Here is a 12,783-nt window from a genome sequence, read left to right as displayed (position 1 = left end):
TGTGCGTGACCCTTGCCCTCTGACATCTGGCTGGGGGAGTCCTCATTGGATGGAGGAGTACAAGGTGTCTTTCTTTTTTCAGTCAATGTGACTCTAACAAACTTTGCAAACTGACATACAAGCATTTTTGCCCCTGTACATACTTTCAATGCCAAGAGAGTGCCTTCACCTCCAAGAAGAGAGGTTTGGTTTGATGACATAAAGACATGTATTAGCATCCTGTTCACACCCCCTGCCCCGGGGCTGAGGGGGGATCTCCCCCATGAGGACCTGCTGGCGTCAGTATCTTGTCTTTGGGCTGAGCATCCTCTTCTGCTGGGTAGGCCGTTCAATCAATCAATCAATCAATCAATCAATCAATCAATCAGCATTTGTAGAGTGTGGCACTATCACCTGGTTGGGGGGGTGGAGGAGGTGGTGGTAGCTGGCGCTGGGGTGCGAGGTCTCTGTCGTGTCAGCTCACCCTGCGACAGGTCTTGAGGAAACGGTGGGAAGAAACAAGCAGAAAAGGCAAAAAAGGGGGCAGAAAAACTAGCAAGCAGCAAAGGCAAAAACGGGCAGAAAAACAAGCAGAAAAAGACAAATTAGAGGGCAGAAAACCAGCAGAAAAAGACAAATAAGAGGGGAGAAAACAAGCAAAAAAAGGCAAAATAGAGGGCAGAAAAACGAGCAGGAATGGAGAAACGGGTGGGGGCAGAACAACAAGTTAGAAAGGCATAACAGAGTGGAGAAAAGCAAGCAGAAAGACAAAACCGGGCAGAAAAATGAGCAGGAAGGCAAAACAGAAGGCATAAAAACAAGCAGAAAATGCAAAACAGACCAAGGAACGAGCAGAGGAGGCACAAACAGAAAGCAGAAAATCTAGCAGAAAAAGCAAATGAGAGCAACAGAGGTTAGAAAAACAAGCAGAAAAGGCAGAACAGAGGGCAGAAAAACAAGAAAAAAAGGCAGGACAGAGGGCAGAAAACAAGCAAAAAAGGCAGAACAGAGCAGGAGAGGACAAAACAGAGAACAGAAAAAAGGCAAAACACAGGGCAGAAAATGGAGCTGAAAAGACAAAACAGAGGACAGAAAACAAGCAGAAAAGGCAGAACAAAGGGAAGAAAAACAAGCAAAAAAGGCAGAACAGAGAACAGAAAAAGGCAAAACAGAGGGCAGAAAATTAAGCTAAAAGACCAAATAGAGGGCACAAAAAGGCAGGAAAGTCAAAACAGAGGGCAGAAAAACAAGCAAAACAGAGAACAGAAAAGGCAAAACAGAGAGCAGAAAAACAAGCAGAAAATGCAAAACAGAGTTGAAGAGACCAAAACTAAGGGCCGAAAATGAGCAGAAAATGCAAAATGGAGGGCAGAAACACAAGCAGTAAAGTCAAAACAGAGGTGCAGAAAAACAAGCAAAAAAGGCAAAACAGAGAACAGAAAAACAAACAAAAAAGGCAGAACAGAGGGCATAAAAACAAGCAGGAAAGTCAAAAGTGAGGGCAGGTCAAAGCCAATAGTACTATTCTCCTACTAAAAGACAGCAAGATTACAAGAAAGAAGAGAGGCACGCATATGAGCCACTTTTTTTGGCCTTGACGCAGACTGGTACACGCCAGCTCGGTTCTTTCAAATGAGAAAGGGGGCGAGGTATGCTAGAAACTTCGCCTCATGCTGAATAATAATATTTAAGCTGGAGGCTTTCGCAGCCCAGGCGGAAGTTCACCATAGAATAGACGTACTGCTGTGGGGGTGACGGAACTTGGGTCCCGGCTGGTACTTCTTCCTGGAGTGGTTGAAAGGGCTTCCCAGCTGACAATAGAAAGAATGTTGCATCGCCAGTCGGTGAGGTGTTCCTAACCATTTCTACTTTACCCTATCCTATCCCATTTGTATATAATCTCCACTCCTTGCTACTTTTACATATTGCATTCTATTTTGATTGTTTATTTCAATTGTCGTTTTGATATTTGAGAGTCTGCCGTGATTAATATACATTTTGCCTGCCTTTTTGTACTGTTACATTAATAAACTAGTGTGTTATTTTAAATGCACCAGAATTTGTTTTCTTACCTTGCCTTTGGGGTATGAGAGTTTGCCCGCCTTAGGAAGTGCTGTGCAAAGTGTATTTTTAAAGGTGCAGTGGTAAAAAGTACCCCGCCTTGGGTGAGTGCTGGGTCTTGCCTCAGCCTAAGGGGGTGTTGGGGTATTGGATGTGGGTGATGGTGAGCAGCCACATTCATTACGCCCTCTCCCCGATGTACTTTGCAGGGGGGCCCTCAAGCACTGTGTACAGATGGCAAGCCGCTGGATGAAAGATTTTTAACTGGGTCCGGAGCATGGGGCCACCCTCAAGCACTAGGCACAGACGGCAGGCCCCTAGCTGGAACTCCTGACTGGGTCTGAAGCATGGGGCCCCCTCCAAGAACTTTGCAGGGTCCCCCTAAAGTACTGTGCACGGACAGCAGGCTCCTGGCTGAAAGCTCCTGACTGGGTCCAGAGCGTGCCCCCTCCCCCCTCCATGTACTTTGCAGCTTTGCAGGGGGCCCCCTCAAGTTTCGTCATGCCACTGAGAGGGGATAGAGGTGAGGTCTCCTTGCATCGCTTGGGTCCGAGGTGCCGACTGTGTTCGAAGGCCGCCTCTGACTGCCCATAGTGTAGCCTTCTTCAGGCTGTGAGGATGGCCGGGCTGTAGGACTTCTAAAAGTCCACACATTGACCTAAACGTACATTCTCCTTGGAGTAGGAGCCAGTTCTTCTTGATTAACACAAGGGTGGTGGTTAAACATGTCAGGGCCTCGTTACGAGCACTGCCGATGTATCCCTAGTAACACTGGGGGGTGCGGAGTTACCAGGGATCACTAGTGTGAGAGCCGCAGGTTCCAGTGAGATGAGGGGTCACTCAGGGGATGGGGGAGCGATGCACCCGGTTCAGCTGATGAAGCTTGGACGCTGGTACTCCCACTCCTGGACCCATCAGAAGCTCGTCAGGGGGGGCTTCAAGTATCTGGGATGAGTCGGGCTCTGACATTCATGGTTGTGTTTAATGGCGCTCTTCAGGTGGGAGCGGAAAGGCCTGTCGGTACGTCACAGGTAAGGTAAGGATTATCCATACTAGGACCTGGTTGACGCGTGGTAGGTCATCTGTCGGGGTGAAGGGTTTGATACATTTAAGACGTTTCAAATGTAGAGAGGGTCGTTAGTCATGGTGCTAGAATTGGGCGTCCCTGGTTGGCACAGGTGAGTACTTGTGACAAGCAGGGACCCTCTCCTCTAGTCAGGGCAAGGGACTTACTTCTGAAAATAACCCCTGCTCACCCTCTAGGCTACGTGGCGCGAGCAGACAAGGCTAATCCCCAGAGCGTTAAGAGTTAAGCATTTGTAACAATACACAGTAACCAATTGACACACTACAAATGGAAACTTTCACTTTACTGCACGGTTTAACCTATAGGAGCACCTTACTATTAATTTATTCCTTGAAAAATAGAAAAAGGCAAAAAAAGTTAAAATATAAATGTTGTGCCATTTTGGGGCTGATTGTCTAAAAAAATAAATGAGTGCACTGAAGGCATACGCATTGTCAAAGTAAGATCTGTTTAACTTTCTTTGTATCACTATTGCCGTGCAGGTCCAAGGCTACACTTCCCCCTTGGGGACCACCTTTCAGTTTCTTTTCCCAGGGCAGATACTCCAGAACGAGATTAAGTTAGGATTACCTCAGCCTCCCTCATGATTCTTGACATGGCTCTTTTAGAACCTATGTTTGAAATCATGTGAACTAATGGCCTACAGACAGTCCTCACCACAAATGGAAGACCCCACCGAAGGAACTCGAAGTGGATAGCGGCCCACTTCCAATTAAAGCGTCTTGCTCCATAACTGAGTACGGCTCTTCTACCCGCTTCAGCGAGTGTGACACAAGTGCAATCATACGCTCCTTCCCATCAGCGTACTGAATGGGTAATGCACCCAAATCCTTCAAACTGGTGCCGTGGTTACCCCATTTTCTTCCTTGCATTAAACGAACTCAAAGCTGGCATCTTCCCTGTGTCATATTTGAGCATAGTGAATACCTCCTGACGTTCCTCCCATCAACTGAATGGAGGGACTTTCTTTAGTAATCGCCTTGAGGAATTTGCAACACTTGCAAAATCACGGATACATTTGGAGTAACACTCGGAGAGGCCTAGTAACGAAAGAACCTGACCCATGTTAACAGAGTTGGTGCCTTCAGCGACAGAATCCGCTAACTCAGTTTTTGGGACTCATCCCTTCACCAGATAGAGTATGGCCTCAACATGACGCAGCATTCACTCGAAATCTGCATTTGTCTCTTTTCAAGGTTAGACAATCTGACTAAAACCTGCGGAGTGTTCTGTCATGTCCTTCTTATCACACACAGATCAAAATGTCATCCTGAAAAAACAACATTATGTAAACCCTTCGACAGCACTTTCATTACACTCTGAAAACACACAGCTGCAGTGGCCAATCTGAAGGGGAAGCGAATAAACCTAAAAGTTACTAATCGTGTGAAAATGAAGAAGAACCCTTGCACTTAAGTGACGAAGCACCTGGTGGTACCCAGCAGAAAGGTCCATCACACTAAAGAATTTGGCATCCCCCAAAAGAGAAAGAGATAATATAGGACACACGTTGACTATCGCCCCAAAAATTTCAGTTCTAGTAGCAGAGGTTGACACAAAACCTGATTTTGTTATTACCATCCCCTGCTGCCAATAGCACAGGTGCAAGCCATTCGAAGGCCTCAATCTCCGTAATCACACCAAATTTCAACAGTTTGTCTAATTGTTCTGCAAATGGGACCATCGTTAAATTTAGTATGTTTCTTACCTTGTGCACCACTTGTCTGGCACTGTTTTTCAAAATTATTCTGTGCTGATTTAAAAAAAAAAAAATCTAAGTTCCCTATAAAAACTTTTGAATTGTTTACAAAATCACTATTGTTAGTAAGATTCACAAAAGACAAGACTTAATTGGGAGAATTAGTTTGAAAACTAAGCACTAGCAATAGCGATAATTATCGCTATTGCTTGGTTAGAGACAAAAATTTACCGCTAAGCTGTGGCGATTTTTATCGCAAATAAACCTTGGTAGTACCAAGGTTTATCGCAAATGCGATAAAAATCGGCCGCAATGCATGAATATCGCTGAAAAGTCAGCGATATTCATGTATTACCGAGCTAATGCTCTTAGCCATGTTATCCACCTCCCATTGGATAACATGGCTAAGAACTGCTCAGGGCAGGTGTTAGCTTTTGGAGATATTCGCGCTTAGCGCGAATATCTCCAAAAGTTGGCAATAGGAGATAGCAATGTTAGCAACTGTTTCCAGTCGCTAACATCTTGGCACACCCACTTTGCATGTCATTAGTGATAAATATCACTGACATGCAAAGCGGGGCCCAAGATGGTCGCTATCTCCTACTAGCTGTCGCTAACTGGTGTTAGCGACAGCTAGGTAATAGGGAGATAATTTTATCTCCGCTTTCTTGGCTTTTAAAGCCAAAAAAGCGGAGATAAACCCCCTTGATAATATGCCCCTCAATCTCATCTGTATCTCCACCCAGGCACATTACCTCCATTTTTAGCTACGTATACTTTTTCCACAGTCTCTAATGGGAACTTTACTGTCAATGTGGTATATCCTATAAAATCCATTTTTAATCCACCGTAACCACCAGGATTAATACCAGGTGGTAACAACACTATGTTATCTTGATCAAACATGCTATCCCAATTCTTATCTCTAATAAGGCTGTACCACAACCTCAAATCCGCTAGAACTAGAACAGCTTTGCTGTTGGTTACTACCTCACACTCAGGTAATATCAGGGCATCCGCCTCATGACATGTTCCCCCAACAGAAGCCTCTCAGATGCAGAATCATCTTCTGTGCACTACTGTCAGGTCTCGACATACGACATTCACCCTGCGCTATGTGCGGCTATTATTTACCGCAGTCGGTTGAGAAGACGCAGGTTACATTGCGGTCCATCAACAAGGACTTTTGTAGTTGCCCGTCTAGTCTCTCGGAAGCCAGAGCAGGTATGAGGACAGGATCGTCTGTGGAGAGCATTGACAGCGTTCCAAGCCACGCGCTTCACCAACCAATTCACGGAGAGAGCTTGACCATGAGTTTAGTAGTCACTCAGAATTCGAAATAGGGAATTCAAGTCTCTTAGTCTACACAGAATTATATCAGGTTGGATTTTGTTTCGAGAGCGATGAGTTAGTTAGTCAGTATTACTTATGTTTGTGGAAGAGTTTGAGTATTCATTCTAAGGTCCAAAGGAAACAGAGAATGAGCCAAGCTGCAAGAGGGACTCACCCCCAATCATGCGTTGATTCCTTGCAGAAAAGAAAAGAGAAGCTAGGCACATCGCAAGGGACTGCAATACCCATGATTCCTGGCAACGACCGCGTCATGTCCACCACAGAGGGACGCGCACTCTGGACAGCAGAAGGGACGCTTAAAGGTGCACAAACGGATCAGTAGGTATGAAAGATGCCTTGAGTGGTGACTGGATTTAAATTCTCAACCTATGCCACAAGGCACATGAGGAGTGTCTTAGAAACCTGGCCGACCAGGCCATTTCTCTTAACTTGTTCTTTCTGCTGGGACATTGATCCCTGCTCATCATGACGACTACATAACAGAGTGTGACCGCAGGCGCATGCCCCTGCCTGCTTCCTATGAAGTATTCATTATACTTTCTAGGGAAACAAGAACTAATGAAGCTCCATTATCCCTGAATAATTGAGCCTCCCACCAATGGCTTTGTAGTGCAGCGTGCCACAGTGAATGCTCACACTGTTTATGTGCATATATGTTTGTCTCTATCTCCAGAATGCATGTATGTCCCATCAGGGACACAACTATGCATTAGATGCATGCTGGTGTGTCGTGGTATGCCTGCCTTCGCGGCTTTGATACAACAGTGACGTAATATATGACACCTGCTGATACAGTAACGGACTCCGTGACTCTCTGATCTTTTATCTGTTTCAGGCACTCATAGATGCTGACAAAAACAGCCAAGTAAGCCTGGGGAGAAGTTTTATGTTGTTTTGTATGTCATAGGGTTTAGGATTTTATTAAGTGTGCATATAACTCGAGGGTCTCACCGCGCTAGCCAAAACCATAGAAAGGATGGAGAGACAACGGCAGAGGAAGCGGTGTGATCAAAAGAGCCAGGATTTTAGCCTTTTCCGAAACTGACTATAATCAGTAACCATAAGCAGCTGCAGAGGGAGTGCTGGCCAGACTCAAGGGGCCAGGACAGTTTTAGAAGAACAAAGTAGCAATATGCAGCATCAATTGAGTCCTGACGAAGCCCTGAACCTTAATGGCATAAAGAGAAGGCTGAAACATGTTGATTAGCATCAGGGTGTAGTGAGAATATTCCCCCTGAACACCAGCATAGACTATTTTTAATCGCACCACACGCACCCAATATTAAGGGGATAACGGTGTGTCCTTTTTGGTGTTTTTATTGCATCGGTCCCTGTCTGACAACTATCATAAGTGCTCCCTGGAACATGGCTGAGTGCATCCTCTTTTATAGGGACTAGGATAGGACCCGATGATGAAGCAGGACACTGCGGGAGTGGGTGAGGGCCTAAAAATACAAAATATAAGCGATCTCTCTCCTGGGTTTACTCTAACTCCGGGGCCATGAGAACGCCATAAATAACCTTGTGATACTGGATTTTTCATATCACACATTCCAGTACTGAAACCAGTTGGCCGACTGTCATTGACTCAGCATTTTCTGATGATCATTCGTACCATAAGGTTCAAATCTCATGGAGTCGGCCATAAGGCTCCAGGGTTCTCAGAAACTTTTAGAACCGGTAAAGAAGATTGCAAAGAAATATGAAGCTTCATTACAGATTTGCAATGTGTCGTCACAATTTTAAGAGGAGAAGAAGCTCATTCTGAAGTTGATTTAGTGCGTCTTTCCCTATTCTCCGGTTTCCATCTATTATTCGGAGTGTATCCTGAATATTTTTAGTATCCCCCCCCCCCTCCAACCCCCCGACCCTTCTAGCAGCTTCCATTGTGGAATCGGCGGATTGCTACATGAGCGTCACATCCGCTGGTGACGTCAGACCCTTTCTGCGCCTCCATGTGTTCATCCAACCATTCACTATGTGACATTACTGCAGCCACAGGACACTTGTTAGAAGGTTCCTGTGTGTCTTGACAAGAACATTACTGAATCCAGGTTCCTTTTGATTCTCAAGCGGTGTTACAACTTCCTCTCCGAGCCTTTGGTGGCATCAACTTCTGTGAGGTCCACATCCGGTTCCTTTAGAGTCTTCCCTCTCCTTCTGAAGAGCCGCTGTCAGGCACAGCATTCATTCAGTCATTCATTCATTCATTCATTCATTCATTCATTCATTCATTCATTCCTATAGAAGGCTCTTCTGAGCTTTCAGTTTGGACAGTGTGGGTTTTCAGTCTTGAGACTAGAGGGAGCATCCATTTCTAAGCATTAGCAGAGCTGGAGCGCAGGCCTGCTGAGCGCTGTCACTCAGGAAATGTCAATCTGTAGGATGAAAAGAGGCAGGAAAGGGAGGGCCTGAGCCCGAAGCCCGCCCCCTCCACCCAGCCTCACACCAGCTGGAAAGGGGCATTTTGTCCTGATCATTTCCCTGCTCAGACTTAGAGGTGAGTCATTATTTTGTGTCCAGAAACAAACACTTGAGCTAGATTTGTGGAACTCTTGCCATAGAAATAAGTTTCCCGCCAACACTGCATTCCGATGCTGCTTCAAATGAGAGACATTTTGCCCCGGACTAGTTCACTCTCCCACACCGGCATGGTGCGGCGTTGCCACTGGTTGTTCGGATGTTTCACCCTTGTGGCATTGAGATGTGTCAAAGGCAATCATGACACAGGTGCAGACGGTGCAGATATTTGTAAGTGTTTGTGTTAAGACGAGGATCTGCATCACCCAACGAGGCGCAGGACTGGAGACCCTCAAGCAAGGTCTTCCCTGGGCTTCCATCCCAGATGCTTGCAGAAGCTCCTGGCAATCACATGTCCCCTCGGTTCAGACGAAAGGCGTGTGGCCCTTGCGCGGTCTCTGTTGGCGCCTGATTGGGTTACCCCCAACTTCGCTCAAGAGACACCAGCTTGAGGAAGGTGGCACTTCACGTGAATGCAGGCGCAGTTGATTCGCACCTGCAACTCATGTGGTTATCCAAGCTTCTCTGTGACAGGATTTATTTCTTCAATATCTGGAATATATTCACAGTGTGTTATCTGGCAAGAAACACCCCCATTGTTGTCCAAACTATGAATGAACAATGCTAAGCAGACACGAGTCCAGTGACGCTTCGTATACATCTCCGTTGCACCTTCAAATTCAACCCATCTGCTTTCCCAGTTTAGGGTTTGGTTCTCCAGAACTGTTACTTCAGGTCTGTAATTCGATTGATCGTGAGTCATTTGATCTATAAAGAAGGTTTCACATTCTGATGAATCAGAATCTGGTGGGTTTGATTCAGTGAACTTTCAGCGTCCTCAAGGATGGTTGGCATGTCAGGGATGTTTGTCGTACTCAAGGATGTTTTTCGTACTGAAGGATGTTTGTCGTACTCAGGGATGTTTGTCATCCTCTGGGATGTTTGTTGTACCCAGGGATGTTTGTCGTACTCATGGATGTTCATCATACACAGGGATGTTTGTCGTACCCAGGGATGTTTGTCATACTCTGGAATGTTTGTCGTACCAAGGGATGTTTGTCGTACTCAGGGTTGTTTGTCATACTCAGGGATGTTTGTTATCCACGGGGATGTTTGTCACACTCTGGAATGTTTCTCGTCCTCGAGGATGTTTGTTTTACCCAGGGATGTTTGTCATACTCAGGGATGTTTGTCATACTCAAGGATTTTTGTCATACTCACGAATGTTTGTCGTACTCAGGGATGTTTGTCGTACTCAGGGATGTTTGTCATACTCAAGGATGTTTGTCGTAGTCACGGATGTTTTTCGTCCTCTGGGATGTTTGTCATACTAAAGGATGTTTATCATACTCACGGATGTTTGTCGTACTCACGGATGTTTGTTGTACTCATGGATGTTTGTCATACTCAGGGATGTTTGTCATCCTTGGGGATGTTTGTCTTACTCAAGGATGTTTGTCGTGCTCAAGTATGTTTGTTGTACTCAGGGATGTTTTTCGTCCTCAGGGATGTTCGTCATCCTCTGGAATGTTTGCCAAACTCAAGGACGTTTATCGTGCTCAAGTATGGTTGTTGTACTCAGGGATGTTTGTCGTATTCAGGGTTGTTTGTTTTACTCAGGGATGTTTGTCGTACTCATGGATGTTTGTCATACTCAGGGATGTTTGCCATCCACTGGGATGTTTGTCATACTCTAGAATGTTTGCCGTCCTTGAGGATGTTTGTTTTACTCAGGGATGTTTGCCGTACCCAGGGATGTTTGTCATACTCAGGGATGTTTGTCATACTCAAGGATGTTTGTCGTACTCACAGATGTTTGTCGTACTCATGGATGTTTGTCGTACTCAGGGATGTTTGTCATACTCAGGGATGTTTGTCATCCTTGGGGATGGTTGTCTTACTCAAGGATGTTTGTCGTGCTCAAGGATGTTTGTTGTACTCAGGGATGTTTTTGGTCCTCGGGATGTTTGTCATCCTCTGGGATGTTTGTCAAACTCAAGGACGTTTATCGTGCTCAAGGATGTTTGTTGTACTCAGGGATGTTTGTCGTACTCATGGATGTTTGTCATACTCAGGGATGTATGTCGTACCCAGGGATGTTTGTCATACTCTGGGATGTTTGTCGTACCCAGGGATGTTTGTTGCACTCAGGGATGTTTGTCGTACTCATGGATGTTTGTCATACTCAGGGATGTTTGTCATCCACTGGGATGTTTGTCATACTCTGGAATGTTTGTCGTCCTCGAGGATGTTTGTTTTACTCAGGGATGTTTGTCGTACCCAGGGATGTTTGTCCTTCCCAGGGATGTTTGTCATACTCTGGGATGTTTGTCATACTCTGGGATGTTTGTCCTTCTCAGGGATGTTTGTCCTTCTCTGGGATGTTTGTCATACTCTGGGATGTTGTCCTTCTCAGGGATGTTTGTCCTCCTCAGGGATCTTTGTCATACTCTGGGATATTTGTCCTTCTCAGGGATCTTTGTCATACTCTGGGATGTTTGTCATACTTTGGTATGTTTGTCCTTCTCAGGGATCTTTGTCATACTCTGGGATCTTAGTCATACTCTCGGATGTTTGTCCTTCTCAGGGATGTTTTCATACTCTGGGACCTTTGTCCTTCTCAGGGATGTTTGTCCTTCTCAGGGATGTTTGTCATACTCTGGGATGTTTGTCCTTGTCAGGGATGTTTGTCATACTCTGGGATGTTTGTCATACTCTCGGATGTTTGTGATCAAATCGACGGGGATGTTTGTCATTCTCTGGGGTGTTGGTCCTTCTCAGGGATGTTTGTCATACTCTGGGATGTTTGTCCTTCTCTGGGATGTTTGTCCTTCTCAGGGATGTTTGTCATACTCGGGGATGTTTGTCATACTCTGGGATGTTTGTCCTTCTCAGGGATGTTTGTCATGCTTTGGGATGTTTGTCCTTCTCAGGGATGCTTGTTCTTCTCGGGGATGTTTGTCATACTCTGGGATGTTTGTCCTTCTCAGGGCTGTTTGTCCTTCTCAGGGATGTTTGTCCTTCTCAGGGATGTTTGTCATACTCTGGGATGTTTGTCCTTCTCAGGGATGTTTGTCATACTCTGGGATGTTTGTCAAACTTGGGGATGTTTGTCATTCTCAGGGAAGTTTGTCCTTCTCATGGATGTTTGGTCTTCTCAGGAATGTTTGTCATACTCTGGGATGTTTGTCCTTCTCTGGGCTGTTTGTCCTTCTCAGTGATGTTTGTCATTCTCTGGGATGTTTGTCATACTCTGGGATGTTTGTAATCAACGGGGATGTTTGACATACTCTGGGATATTTGTCATACTCTGGGATGTTTGTCCTTCTGAGGGATGTTTGTCCTTTTCAGTGATGTTTGTCAGCGCCATGAAACCTACGGGTGCCCGTGCGCTTTACAAGTGCTTACTAACATAACATAACATAACATAACATAACATAACATAACATAACATAACATAACATAACATAACATAACATAACATAACATAACATAACATACCAGGGATGCTTGTCAGTGCAGGTGCAGAAGGAGTCACTACAGGGTTCTCCTTAGCATCACACTCGTTCTCATTCACCACAGTGCTTGCAGCTGCTGATCTGTGCTTGGACCTGCTTGTTCTTCATCCGGAGCGTATTCCGACGGTGCCACAGTTTGCAACGTCCTTTACAATCGCAATGGTTGACTGTAAAGGATGGGCCGCATAGTATGTCGCCACTGAATTGATGGACACTTGTACTTTTTTTTTCTTTCCAAGCAAGCATTGAAGGATCACCCGTCTTGTTCCTTCTTTTACTACGACTGGTAGTGTTCAGATTCCTCTTTCACTCCACACCAACCCCAACTTCAGCGACCCTGAGTAACCAGCCAATAGCAGAAGTTGCCGATGGCTCTCCAGATGGTTGCGCTTCACTCAAACGTTGTCAGGGAAGCTTTAAGTCCTGTAACAGATCAAGGAGTGATTGATCATGAGGATTCTCTCCTCCCAGAACATCCGGCTCACACACCTTCATGCCAAGTGGTGAACAATCTTTCATAAGGTGTGTGATCCCATCCTTGTCGCCAAATTTGTAGAAGGTAATGA

At 45.5% G+C, this 12,783-nt stretch overlaps 1 protein-coding gene across 1 annotated transcript in view; it reads left to right on the top strand.

Annotated features, from left to right (window-relative positions):
• The window catches only part of PIP5KL1 (phosphatidylinositol-4-phosphate 5-kinase like 1), a 370,871-nt gene that overhangs the window by 314,810 nt on the left and 43,278 nt on the right, over positions 1 to 12,783 (top strand). The gene's annotated exons all lie outside the window — the stretch shown is intronic.

This window comes from Lissotriton vulgaris, chromosome 5, assembly GCF_964263255.1.
Source record: "Lissotriton vulgaris chromosome 5, aLisVul1.2, whole genome shotgun sequence".
NCBI lineage: Eukaryota > Metazoa > Chordata > Amphibia > Caudata > Salamandridae > Lissotriton > Lissotriton vulgaris.
This window is presented reverse-complemented; position numbering and strand designations above follow the sequence as displayed.